Source organism: Ipomoea nil, unplaced genomic scaffold, assembly GCF_001879475.1.
Source record: "Ipomoea nil cultivar Tokyo-kokei standard unplaced genomic scaffold, Asagao_1.1 scaffold1900, whole genome shotgun sequence".
Lineage (NCBI taxonomy): Eukaryota > Viridiplantae > Streptophyta > Magnoliopsida > Solanales > Convolvulaceae > Ipomoea > Ipomoea nil.
This window is the reverse complement of record NW_017618328.1, coordinates 1,793,641-1,808,117: the sequence shown is the minus strand read 5'-3', so window position 1 is coordinate 1,808,117 and position 14,477 is coordinate 1,793,641. Positions and strand designations below refer to the sequence as shown.

The following is a 14,477-nucleotide window of genomic DNA, read 5'->3' as shown; positions in this document are numbered from 1 at the left end:
TTATTCGGTTTCTTTTTATACATACTGTAGTTTCATTTCTGCAAAACTAAAGTAACATTTCAATCCAACTACAATTCTATTTGACAATATACACTCAATATGTGAGACATGCCATTCAGTTTCATTTTAGACATACTGCAGTTTCGTTTCAACACAACCAAATTATCATTTCAATTCAATTACAGTTTCATTTGCAATATTTGCGAGACAAAGTATTCAGTTTAATTTGAAATACACATTAGTTTCATCTTATTATAAACGCATAAAAAATATGAGATTTGTTAAAATGTAACGGTGGTCGATTCTCTAATTAAAGACACGATGCCATTTTCGGAACGTGGTCCACTAAACTGTGTGGACCAAGGTCCACGGTATAAAAACCGCCTTTGCACACCATCGATCTTGCATTATCTAGTGGCCTATAATTTCCTAAAATAAAAGCATTGGTAATTAAAAAAAGGAACGTACGGGGACGTAATTGTCATTATTAATTATCAATATGTGGTGGTAGTGTAGTTGGCTAGCATGTAGGTGTCATAGCTTTTGAGTGATCCTGAGATCGAGAGGCCGAGCCCCTCACATCCCATATTCCGCAAGTGGTTTTTCACCTCGCCGTGAACTAGTAGTACAAAATTAAAGAACAAAAAATAATGTTTCCGTTGCTGGGATTTGAACCCAAGTCTCTCGGGTGAGAGCCGAGTATCCTAACCAACTAGACTACAACAGATTCATTTTTCCATTATGTCATCATTTGAATATCGACAAAATTTTACAGTGGACCATTATCCACACAGCTGTGTGGACCATTTTCCAAAACGATGTCGTTTCTTTTAAAGAAAAGAAACCGCACCCGTTCTGTGAAATTAGTTCGGTTTGTATAACATTTTCAATTTCATTTTATTTATATTGTAGTTTCATTTCAGCACAACTAATGTTTCATTTTGTTTAAACTACAGTTTCATTCGACATTGTATGTACAATAGTCTTATTACAATGTGACTTGTTATTGAATATCATATTATACTCACTATAGTCTTATTACAACACCACTAAATTATAATTCTAATTCAACTACGATTTTAATTTACAATATACACTCAAATATGTCAAATTGTTATTCTGTTTCATTTTATATACACTATAGTTTCATTTAAAAACAACTAAAGTTTCATTTTGATATAACTATAGTTTCATATTACAATATAACACTCAATATGTGAGACATGTATGTTATTCGGTTTCTTTTTATACATACTGTAGTTTCATTTCTGCAAAACTAAAGTAACATTTCAATCCAACTACAATTCTATTTGACAATATACACTCAATATGTGAGACATGCCATTCAGTTTCATTTTAGACATACTGCAGTTTCATTTCACCACAACCAAATTATCATTTCAATTCAATTACAGTTTCATTTGCAATATTTGCGAGACAAAGTATTCAGTTTAATTTGAAATACACATTAGTTTCATCTTATTATAAACGCATAAAAAATAAGATATTTGTTAAAATTTAACAGTGGTCGATTCTTTAATTAAAGACACGATGCCATTTTCGGAACGTGGCCGACTAAACTGTGTGGACCAAGATCCACGGTATAAAAACCGCCTTTGCACACCATCGATCTTGCATTATATAGTGGCCTATAATTCCCTAACATAAAAGCATTGGTAATTAAAAAAAGGAACGCACGGGGACGTAATTGTCATTATTAATTATCAATATAGGGTGGTAGTGTAGTTGGCTAGCATATAGGTGTCATAGCTTCTGAGTGATCCTGAGGTCGAGAGGCCGAGCCCCTCACATCTCATATTCCGCAAGTGGTTTTCACCTCGCCGTGAGCTAGTAGTACAAAATTAAAGGACGAAAAATAGTGTTTCCGTTACTGGAATTTGAACCCAAGTCTCTAGAGTGAGAGCTGAGTATCCTAACCAACATGACTACAACAAATTCATTATTCCACTATGTCATCATTTGAATATCGACAAAATTTAACAGTGGACCATTATCCACACAGCTGTGTGGACCATTTTCCAAAACGATGTCGTTTCTTTTAATGAAAAGAAACTGCACCCGTTCTGTGAAATTAGTTCGGTTTGTATAACATTTTCAGTTTCATTTTATTTATATTGTAGTTTCATTTCAGCACGACTAATGTTTCATTTTGTTTAAACTACAGTTTCATTCGACATTGTATGTACAATAGTCTTATTACAATGTGACTTGTTATTGAATATCATATTATACTCACTGTAGTCTTATTACAACACCACTAAATTATAATTCTAATTCAACTACGATTTTATTTTACAATATATACTCTAATATGTCAAATTGTTATTCCGTTTCATTTTATATACACTATAGTTTAATTTAAAAACAACGAAAGTTTCATTTTGATATAACTATAGTTTCATATTACAATATAACACTCAATATGTGAGACATGTATGTTATTCGGCTTCTTTTTATACATAATGTAGTTTCATTTCAGCAAAACTAAAGTAACATTTCAATCCAACTACAATTCTATTTGACAATATACACTCAATATGTGAGACATGCCATTCAGTTTTCATTTTAGACATACTGCAGTTTCATTTCACCACAACCAAATTATCATTTCAATTCAATTACAGTTTCATTTGCATATTTGCGAGACAAAGTATTCAGTTTAATTTGAAATACACATTAGTTTCATCTTATTATAAACGCATAAAAAATAAGATATTTGTTAAAATTTAACAGTGGTCGATTCTTTAATTAAAGACACGATGCCATTTTCGGAACGTGGCCGACTAAACTGTGTGGACCAAGATCCACAGTATAAAAAACCGCCTTTGCACACCATCGATCTTGCATTATATAGTGGCCTATAATTCCCTAACATAAAAGCATTGGTAATTAAAAAAAGGAACGCACGGGGACGTAATTGTCATTATTAATTATCAATATAGGGTGGTAGTGTAGTTGGCTAGCATATAGGTGTCATAGCTTCTGAGTGATCCTGAGGTCAAGAGGCCGAGCCCCTCACATCTCATATTCCGCAAGTGGTTTTCACCTCGCCGTGAGCTAGTAGTACAAATTAAGGACGAAAAATAGTGTTTCCGTTACTGGGATTTGAACCCAGGTCTCTAGAGTGAGAGCTGAGTATCCTAACCAACATGACTACAACAAATTCATTATTCCACTATGTCATCATTTGAATATCGACAAAATTTTACAGTGGACCATTATCCACACAGCTGTGTGGACCATTTTCCAAAACGATGTCGTTTCTTTTAATGAAAAGAAACCGCACCCGTTCTGTGAAATTAGTTCGGTTTGTATAACATTTTCAATTTCATTTTATTTATATTGTAGTTTCATTTCAGCACAACTAATGTTTCATTTTTGTTTAAACTACAGTTTCATTCGGACATTGTATGTACAATAGTCTTATTACAATGTGACTTGTTATTGAATATCATATTATACTCACTGTAGTCTTATTACAACACCACTTAAATTATAATTCTAATTCAACTACGATTTTATTTTACAATATATACTCTAATATGTCAAATTGTTATTCCGTTTCATTTTATATACACTATAGTTTAATTTAAAAACAACGAAAGTTTTCATTTTGATATAACTATAGTTTCATATTACAATATAACACTCAATATGTGAGACATGTATGTTATTCGGTTTCTTTTTTATACATACTGTAGTTTCATTTCTGCAAAACTAAAGTAACATTTCAATCCAACTACAATTCTATTTGACAATATACACTCAATATGTGAGACATGCCATTCAGTTTCATTTTAGACATACTGCAGTTTCGTTTCAACACAACCAAATTATCATTTCAATTCAATTACAGTTTCATTTGCAATATTTGCGAGACAAAGTATTCAGTTTAATTTGAAATACACATTAGTTTCATCTTATTATAAACGCATAAAAATATGAGATTTGTTAAAATGTAACGGTGGTCGATTCTCTAATTAAAGACACGATGCCATTTTCGGAACGTGGTCCACTAAACTGTGTGGACCAAGGTCCACGGTATAAAAACCGCCTTTGCACACCATCGATCTTGCATTATCTAGTGGCCTATAATTTCCTAAAATAAAAGCATTGGTAATTAAAAAAAGGAACGTACGGGGACGTAATTGTCATTATTAATTATCAATATGTGGTGGTAGTGTAGTTGGCTAGCATGTAGGTGTCATAGCTTTGAGTGATCCTGAGATCGAGAGGCCGAGCCCCTCACATCCCATATTCCGCAAGTGGTTTTTTCACCTCGCCGTGAACTAGTAGTACAAATTAAAGAACAAAAAATAATGTTTCCGTTGCTGGGATTTGAACCCAAGGTCTCTTAGGGTGAGAGCCGAGTATCCTAACCAACTAGACTACAACAGATTCATTTTTCCATTATGTCATCATTTGAATATCGACAAAATTTTACAGTGGACCATTATCCACACAGCTGTGTGGACCATTTTCCAAAACGTGTCGTTTCTTTTAATGAAAAGAAACCGCACCCGTTCTGTGAAATTAGTTCGGTTTGTATAACATTTTCAATTTCATTTTATTTATATTGTAGTTTCATTTCAGCACAACTAATGTTTCATTTTGTTTAAACTACAGTTTCATTCGACATTGTATGTACAATAGTCTTATTACAATGTGACTTGTTATTGAATATCATATTATACTCACTGTAGTCTTATTACAACACCACTAAATTATAATTCTAATTCAACTACGATTTTATTTTACAATATACACTCTAATATGTCAAATTGTTATTCTGTTTCATTTTATATACACTATAGTTTCATTTAAAAACAACTAAAGTTTCATTTTGATATAACTATAGTTTCATATTACAATATAACACTCAATATGTGAGACATGTATGTTATTCGGTTTCTTTTTATACATACTGTAGTTTCATTTCAGCAAAACTAAAGTAACATTTCAATCCAACTACAATTCTATTTGACAATATACACTCAATATGTGAGACATGCCATTCAGTTTCATTTTAGACATACTGCAGTTTCGTTTCAACACAACCAAATTATCATTTCAATTCAATTACAGTTTCATTTGCAATATTTGCGAGACAAAGTATTCAGTTTAATTTGAAATACACATTAGTTTCATCTTATTATAAACGCATAAAAAATATGAGATTTGTTAAAATTTAACGGTGGTCGATTCTTTAATTAAAGACACGATGCCATTTTCGGAACGTGGTCCACTAAACTGTGTGGACCAAGATCCACGGTATAAAAACCGCCTTTGCACACCATCGATCTTGCATTATCTAGTGGCCTATAATTCCCTAACATAAAAGCATTGGTAATTAAAAAAAGGAACGTACGGGGACGTAATTGTCATTATTAATTATCAATATGGGTGGTAGTGTAGTTGGCTAGCATGTAGGTGTCATAGCTTCTGAGTGATCCTGAGGTCGAGAGGCCGAGCCCCTCACATCCATATTCCGCAAGTGGTTTTTCACCTCGCCGTGAGCTAGTAGTACAAAATTAAAGAACAAAAAATAGTGTTTCCGTTACCGGATTTGAACCCAAGTCTCTAGAGTGAGAGCCGAGTATCCTAACCAACTGACTACAACAAATTCATTTTTCCACTATGTCATCTTTTGAATATCGACAAAATTTTACAGTGGACCATTATCCACACAGCTGTGTGGACCATTTTCCAAAACGATGTCGTTTCTTTTAATGAAAAGAAACCGCACCCGTTCTGTGAAATTAGTTCGGTTTGTATAACATTTTCAGTTTCATTTTATTTATATTGTAGTTTCATTTCAGCACAACTAATGTTTCATTTTGTTTAAACTACAGTTTCATTCGACATTGTATGTACAATAGTCTTATTACAATGTGACTTGTTATTGAATATCATATTATACTCACTGTAGTCTTATTACAACACCACTAAATTATAATTCTAATTCAACTACGATTTTATTTTACAATATACACTCTAATATGTCAAATTGTTATTCCGTTTCATTTTATATACACTATAGTTTAATTTAAAAACAACGAAAGTTTCATTTTGATATAACTATAGTTTCATATTACAATATAACACTCAATATGTGAGACATGTATGTTATTCGGTTTCTTTTTATACATAATGTAGTTTCATTTCAGCAAAACTAAAGTAACATTTCAATCCAACTACAATTCTATTTGACAATATACACTCAATATGTGAGACATGCCATTCAGTTTCATTTTAGACATACTGCAGTTTCGTTTCACACAACCAAATTATCATTTCAATTCAATTACAGTTTCATTTGCAATATTTGCGAGACAAAGTATTCAGTTTAATTTGAAATACACATTAGTTTCATCTTATTATAAACGCATAAAAAATATGAGATTTGTTAAAATTTAACGGTGGTCGATTCTTTAATTAAAGACACGATGCCATTTTCGGAACGTGGCCACTAAACTGTGTGGACCAAGGTCCACGTATAAAAACCGCCTTTGCACACCATCGATCTTGCATTATCTAGTGGCCTATAATTCCCTAACATAAAAGCATTGGTAATTAAAAAAAGGAACGTACGGGGACGTAATTGTCATTATTAATTATCAATATGGGTGGTAGTGTAGTTGGCTAGCATGTAGGTGTCATAGCTTCTGAGTGATCCTGAGGTCGAGAGGCCGAGCCCCTCACATCCATATTCCGCAAGTGGTTTTTCACCTCGCCGTGAGCTAGTAGTACAAAATTAAAGAACAAAAAATAGTGTTTCCGTTACCGGGATTTGAACCCAGGTCTCTAGAGTGAGAGCCGAGTATCCTAACCAACTGACTACAACAAATTCATTATTCCACTATGTCATCATTTGAATATCGACAAAATTTTACAGTGGACCATTATCCACACAGCTGTGTGGACCATTTTCCAAAACGGTGTCGTTTCTTTTAATGAAAAGAAACCGCACCCGTTCTGTGAAATTAGTTCGGTTTGTATAACATTTTCAATTTCATTTTATTTATATTGTAGTTTCATTTCAGCACAACTAATGTTTCATTTTGTTTAAACTACAGTTTCATTCGACATTGTATGTACAATAGTCTTATTACAATGTGACTTGTTATTGAATATCATATTATACTCACTGTAGTCTTATTACAACACCACTAAATTATAATTCTAATTCAACTACGATTTTATTTTACAATATATACTCTAATATGTCAAATTGTTATTCCGTTTCATTTTATATACACTATAGTTTATTTAAAAACAACGAAAGTTTCATTTTGATATAACTATAGTTTCATATTACAATATAACACTCAATATGTGAGACATGTATGTTATTCGGTTTCTTTTTATACATACTGTAGTTTCATTTCTGCAAAACTAAAGTAACATTTCAATCCAACTACAATTCTATTTGACAATATACACTCAATATGTGAGACATGCCATTCAGTTTCATTTTAGACATACTGCAGTTTCGTTTCAACACAACCAAATTATCATTTCAATTCAATTACAGTTTCATTTGCAATATTTGCGAGACAAAGTATTCAGTTTAATTTGAAATACACATTAGTTTCATCTTATTATAAACGCATAAAAAATATGAGATTTGTTAAAATTTAACGGTGGTCGATTCTTTAATTAAAGACACGATGCCATTTTCGGAACGTGGTCCACTAAACTGTGTGGACCAAGGTCCACGGTATAAAAACCGCCTTTGCACACCATCGATCTTGCATTATCTAGTGGCCTATAATTTCCTAAATAAAAGCATTGGTAATTAAAAAAAGGAACGTACGGGGACGTAATTGTCATTATTAATTATCAATATGGGTGGTAGTGTAGTTGGCTAGCATGTAGGTGTCATAGCTTTTGAGTGATCCTGAGGTCGAGAGGCCGAGCCCCTCACATCCCATATTCCGCAAGTGGTTTTTCACCTCGCCGTGAACTAGTAGTACAAAATTAAAGAACAAAAAATAGTGTTTCCGTTGCTGGGATTTGAACCCAAGTCTCTCGGGTGAGAGCCGAGTATCCTAACCAACTAGACTACAACAGATTCATTTTTCCATTATGTCATCTTTTGAATATCGACAAAATTTTACAGTGGACCATTATCCACACAGCTGTGTGGACCATTTTCCAAAACGATGTCGTTTCTTTTAATGAAAAGAAACCGCACCCGTTCTGTGAAATTAGTTCGGTTTGTATAACATTTTCAGTTTCATTTTATTTATATTGTAGTTTCATTTCAGCACAACTAATGTTTCATTTTGTTTAAACTACAGTTTCATTCGACATTGTATGTACAATAGTCTTATTACAATGTGACTTGTTATTGAATATCATATTATACTCACTATAGTCTTATTACAACACCACTAAATTATAATTCTAATTCAACTACGATTTTAATTTACAATATACACTCAATATGTCAAATTGTTATTCTGTTTCATTTTATATACACTATAGTTTCATTTAAAAACAACTAAAGTTTCATTTTGATATAACTATAGTTTCATATTACAATATAACACTCAATATGTGAGACATGTATGTTATTCGGTTTCTTTTTATACATACTGTAGTTTCATTTCTGCAAAACTAAAGTAACATTTCAATCCAACTACAATTCTATTTGACAATATACACTCAATATGTGAGACATGCCATTCAGTTTCATTTTAGACATACTGCAGTTTCGTTTCAACACAACCAAATTATCATTTCAATTCAATTACAGTTTCATTTGCAATATTTGCGAGACAAAGTATTCAGTTTAATTTGAAATACACATTAGTTTCATCTTATTATAAACGCATAAAAAATATGAGATTTGTTAAAATTTAACGGTGGTCGATTCTTTAATTAAAGACACGATGCCATTTTCGGAACGTGGCCACTAAACTGTGTGGACCAAGATCCACGGTATAAAAACCGCCTTTGCACACCATCGATCTTGCATTATCTAGTGGCCTATAATTCCCTAACATAAAAGCATTGGTAATTAAAAAAAGGAACGTACGGGGACGTAATTGTCATTATTAATTATCAATATGGGTGGTAGTGTAGTTGGCTAGCATGTAGGTGTCATAGCTTCTGAGTGATCCTGAGGTCGAGAGGCCGAGCCCCTCACATCCATATTCCGCAAGTGGTTTTCACCTCGCCGTGAGCTAGTAGTACAAAATTAAAGAACAAAAAATAGTGTTTCCGTTACTGGAATTTGAACCCAAGTCTCTAGGTGAGAGCCGAGTATCCTAACCAACAGACTACAACAAATTCATTTTCCACTATGTCATCATTTGAATATCGACAAAATTTACAGTGGACCATTATCCACACAGCTGTGTGGACCATTTTCCAAAACGATGTCGTTTCTTTTAATGAAAAGAAACCGCACCCGTTCTGTGAAATTAGTTCGGTTTGTATAACATTTTCAGTTTCATTTTATTTATATTGTAGTTTCATTTCAGCACAACTAATGTTTCATTTTGTTTAAACTACAGTTTCATTCGACATTGTATGTACAATAGTCTTATTACAATGTGACTTGTTATTGAATATCATATTATACTCACTGTAGTCTTATTACAACACCACTAAATTATAATTCTAATTCAACTACGATTTTATTTTACAATATACACTCTAATATGTCAAATTGTTATTCCGTTTCATTTTATATACACTATAGTTTATTTAAAAACAACTAAAGTTTCATTTTGATATAACTATAGTTTCATATTACAATATAACACTCAATATGTGAGACATGTATGTTATTCGGTTTCTTTTTATACATACTGTAGTTTCATTTCAGCAAAACTAAAGTAACATTTCAATCCAACTACAATTCTATTTGACAATATACACTCAATATGTGAGACATGCCATTCAGTTTCATTTTAGACATACTGCAGTTTCGTTTCAACACAACCAAATTATCATTTCAATTCAATTACAGTTTCATTTGCAATATTTGCGAGACAAAGTATTCAGTTTAATTTGAAATACACATTAGTTTCATCTTATTATAAACGCATAAAAAATATGAGATTTGTTAAAATTTAACGGTGGTCGATTCTTTAATTAAAGACACGATGCCATTTTCGGAACGTGGTCCACTAAACTGTGTGGACCAAGGTCCACGGTATAAAAACCGCCTTTGCACACCATCGATCTTGCATTATCTAGTGGCCTATAATTCCTAACATAAAAGCATTGGTAATTAAAAAAAGGAACGTACGGGGACGTAATTGTCATTATTAATTATCAATATGGGTGGTAGTGTAGTTGGCTAGCATGTAGGTGTCATAGCTTTGAGTGATCCTGAGGTCGAGAGGCCGAGCCCCTCACATCCATATTCCGCAAGTGGTTTTTCACCTCGCCGTGAGCTAGTAGTACAAAATTAAAGAACAAAAAATAGTGTTTCCGTTGCTGGGATTTGAACCCAGGTCTCTAGAGTGAGAGCCGAGTATCCTAACCAACTGACTACAACAAATTCATTATTCCACTATGTCATCATTTGAATATCGACAAAATTTTACAGTGGACCATTATCCACACAGCTGTGTGGACCATTTTCCAAAACGATGTCGTTTCTTTTAATGAAAAGAAACCGCACCCGTTCTGTGAAATTAGTTCGGTTTGTATAACATTTTCAGTTTCATTTTATTTATATTGTAGTTTCATTTCAGCACAACTAATGTTTCATTTTGTTTAAACTACAGTTTCATTCGACATTGTATGTACAATAGTCTTATTACAATGTGACTTGTTATTGAATATCATATTATACTCACTGTAGTCTTATTACAACACCACTAAATTATAATTCTAATTCAACTACGATTTTATTTTACAATATATACTCTAATATGTCAAATTGTTATTCCGTTTCATTTTATATACACTATAGTTTAATTTAAAAACAACGAAAGTTTCATTTTGATATAACTATAGTTTCATATTACAATATAACACTCAATATGTGAGACATGTATGTTATTCGGTTTCTTTTTATACATACTGTAGTTTCATTTCTGCAAAACTAAAGTAACATTTCAATCCAACTACAATTCTATTTGACAATATACACTCAATATGTGAGACATGCCATTCAGTTTCATTTTAGACATACTGCAGTTTCGTTTCAACACAACCAAATTATCATTTCAATTCAATTACAGTTTCATTTGCAATATTTGCGAGACAAAGTATTCAGTTTAATTTGAAATACACATTAGTTTCATCTTATTATAAACGCATAAAAAATATGAGATTTGTTAAAATTTAACGGTGGTCGATTCTTTAATTAAAGACACGATGCCATTTTCGGAACGTGGTCCACTAAACTGTGTGGACCAAGGTCCACGGTATAAAAACCGCCTTTGCACACCATCGATCTTGCATTATCTAGTGGCCTATAATTTCCTAAAATAAAAGCATTGGTAATTAAAAAAAGGAACGTACGGGGACGTAATTGTCATTATTAATTATCAATATGGGTGGTAGTGTAGTTGGCTAGCATGTAGGTGTCATAGCTTTTGAGTGATCCTGAGGTCGAGAGGCCGAGCCCCTCACATCCCATATTCCGCAAGTGGTTTTTCACCTCGCCGTGAACTAGTAGTACAAAATTAAAGAACAAAAAATAATGTTTCCGTTGCTGGGATTTGAACCCAAGTCTCTCGGGTGAGAGCCGAGTATCCTAACCAACTAGACTACAACAGATTCATTTTTCCATTATGTCATCATTTGAATATCGACAAAATTTTACAGTGGACCATTATCCACACAGCTGTGTGGACCATTTTCCAAAACGATGTCGTTTCTTTTAAAGAAAAGAAACCGCACCCGTTCTGTGAAATTAGTTCGGTTTGTATAACATTTTCAATTTCATTTTATTTATATTGTAGTTTCATTTCAGCACAACTAATGTTTCATTTTGTTTAAACTACAGTTTCATTCGACATTGTATGTACAATAGTCTTATTACAATGTGACTTGTTATTGAATATCATATTATACTCACTATAGTCTTATTACAACACCACTAAATTATAATTCTAATTCAACTACGATTTTAATTTACAATATACACTCAAATATGTCAAATTGTTATTCTGTTTCATTTTATATACACTATAGTTTCATTTAAAAACAACTAAAGTTTCATTTTGATATAACTATAGTTTCATATTACAATATAACACTCAATATGTGAGACATGTATGTTATTCGGTTTCTTTTTATACATACTGTAGTTTCATTTCTGCAAAACTAAAGTAACATTTCAATCCAACTACAATTCTATTTGACAATATACACTCAATATGTGAGACATGCCATTCAGTTTCATTTTAGACATACTGCAGTTTCGTTTCACCACAACCAAATTATCATTTCAATTCAATTACAGTTTCATTTGCAATATTTGCGAGACAAAGTATTCAGTTTAATTTGAAATACACATTAGTTTCATCTTATTATAAACGCATAAAAAATAAGATATTTGTTAAAATTTAACAGTGGTCGATTCTTTAATTAAAGACACGATGCCATTTTCGAACGTGGCCACTAAACTGTGTGGACCAAGATCCACGTATAAAAACCGCCTTTGCACACCATCGATCTTGCATTATATAGTGGCCTATAATTCCCTAAATAAAAGCATTGGTAATTAAAAAAGGAACGTACGGGGACGTAATTGTCATTATTAATTATCAATATAGGGTGGTAGTGTAGTTGGCTAGCATGTAGGTGTCATAGCTTTGAGTGATCCTGAGGTCGAGAGGCCGAGCCCCTCACATCTCATATTCCGCAAGTGGTTTTCACCTCGCCGTGAGCTAGTAGTACAAAAATTAAAGACAAAAAATAGTGTTTCCGTTACTGGGATTTGAACCCAAGTCTCTAGAGTGAGAGCTGAGTATCCTAACCAACATGACTACAACAAATTCATTATTTCCACTATGTCATCATTTGAATATCGACAAAATTTAACAGTGGACCATTATCCACACAGCTGTGTGGACCATTTTCCAAAACGATGTCGTTTCTTTTAATGAAAAGAAACCGCACCCGTTCTGTGAAATTAGTTCGGTTTGTATAACATTTTCAGTTTCATTTTATTTATATTGTAGTTTCATTTCAGCACAACTAATGTTTCATTTTGTTTAAACTACAGTTTCATTCGACATTGTATGTACAATAGTCTTATTACAATGTGACTTGTTATTGAATATCATATTATACTCACTGTAGTCTTATTACAACACCACTAAATTATAATTCTAATTCAACTACGATTTTATTTTACAATATATACTCTAATATGTCAAATTGTTATTCCGTTTCATTTTATATACACTATAGTTTAATTTAAAAACAACGAAAGTTTCATTTTGATATAACTATAGTTTCATATTACAATATAACACTCAATATGTGAGACATGTATGTTTTCGGTTCTTTTTATACATAATGTAGTTTCATTTCAGCAAAACTAAAGTAACATTTCAATCCAACTACAATTCTATTTGACAATATACACTCAATATGTGAGACATGCCATTCAGTTTCATTTTAGACATACTGCAGTTTCATTTCACCACAACCAAATTATCATTTCAATTCAATTACAGTTTCATTTGCAATATTTGCGAGACAAAGTATTCAGTTTAATTTGAAATACACATTAGTTTCATCTTATTATAAACGCATAAAAAATAAGATATTTGTTAAAATTTAACAGTGGTCGATTCTTTAATTAAAGACACGATGCCATTTTCGGAACGTGGCCGACTAAACTGTGTGGACCAAGATCCACTAAAAACCGCCTTTGCACACCATCGATCTTGCATTATATAGTGGCCTATAATTCCCTAACATAAAAGCATTGGTAATTAAAAAAAGGAACGCACGGGGACGTAATTGTCATTATTAATTATCAATATAGGGTGGTAGTGTAGTTGGCTAGCATATAGGTGTCATAGCTTCTGAGTGATCCTGAGGTCAAGAGGCCGAGCCCCTCACATCTCATATTCCGCAAGTGGTTTTCACCTCGCCGTGAGCTAGTAGTACAAAATTAAAGGACGAAAAATAGTGTTTCCGTTACTGGGATTTGAACCCAGGTCTCTAGAGTGAGAGCTGAGTATCCTAACCAACATGACTACAACAAATTCATTATTCCACTATGTCATCATTTGAATATCGACAAAATTTTACAGTGGACCATTATCCACACAGCTGTGTGGACCATTTTCCAAAACGATGTCGTTTCTTTTAATGAAAAAGAAACCGCACCGTTCTGTGAAATTAGTTCGGTTTGTATAACATTTTCAGTTCATTTTATTTATATTGTAGTTTCATTTCAGCACAACTAATGTTTCATTTTGTTTAAACTACAGTTTCATTCGACATTGTATGTACAATAGTCTTAT

At 32.5% G+C, this 14,477-nt stretch overlaps 3 non-coding genes across 3 annotated transcripts; all 3 read right to left on the bottom strand.

The window, feature by feature from the left end:
- Window positions 1-654: 654 nt before the first annotated feature.
- Window positions 655-727, bottom strand: TRNAE-CUC. The gene has a single exon. It is a non-coding gene; the product is annotated as a tRNA-Glu (tRNA).
- Window positions 728-8,022: 7,295 nt separating this feature from the next.
- Window positions 8,023-8,095, bottom strand: TRNAE-CUC. The gene has a single exon. It is a non-coding gene; the product is annotated as a tRNA-Glu (tRNA).
- A 3,601-nt stretch (window positions 8,096-11,696) lies between these two features.
- On the bottom strand, window positions 11,697-11,769 carry TRNAE-CUC. Its single transcript has one exon. It is a non-coding gene; the product is annotated as a tRNA-Glu (tRNA).
- Window positions 11,770-14,477: the final 2,708 nt, after the last annotated feature.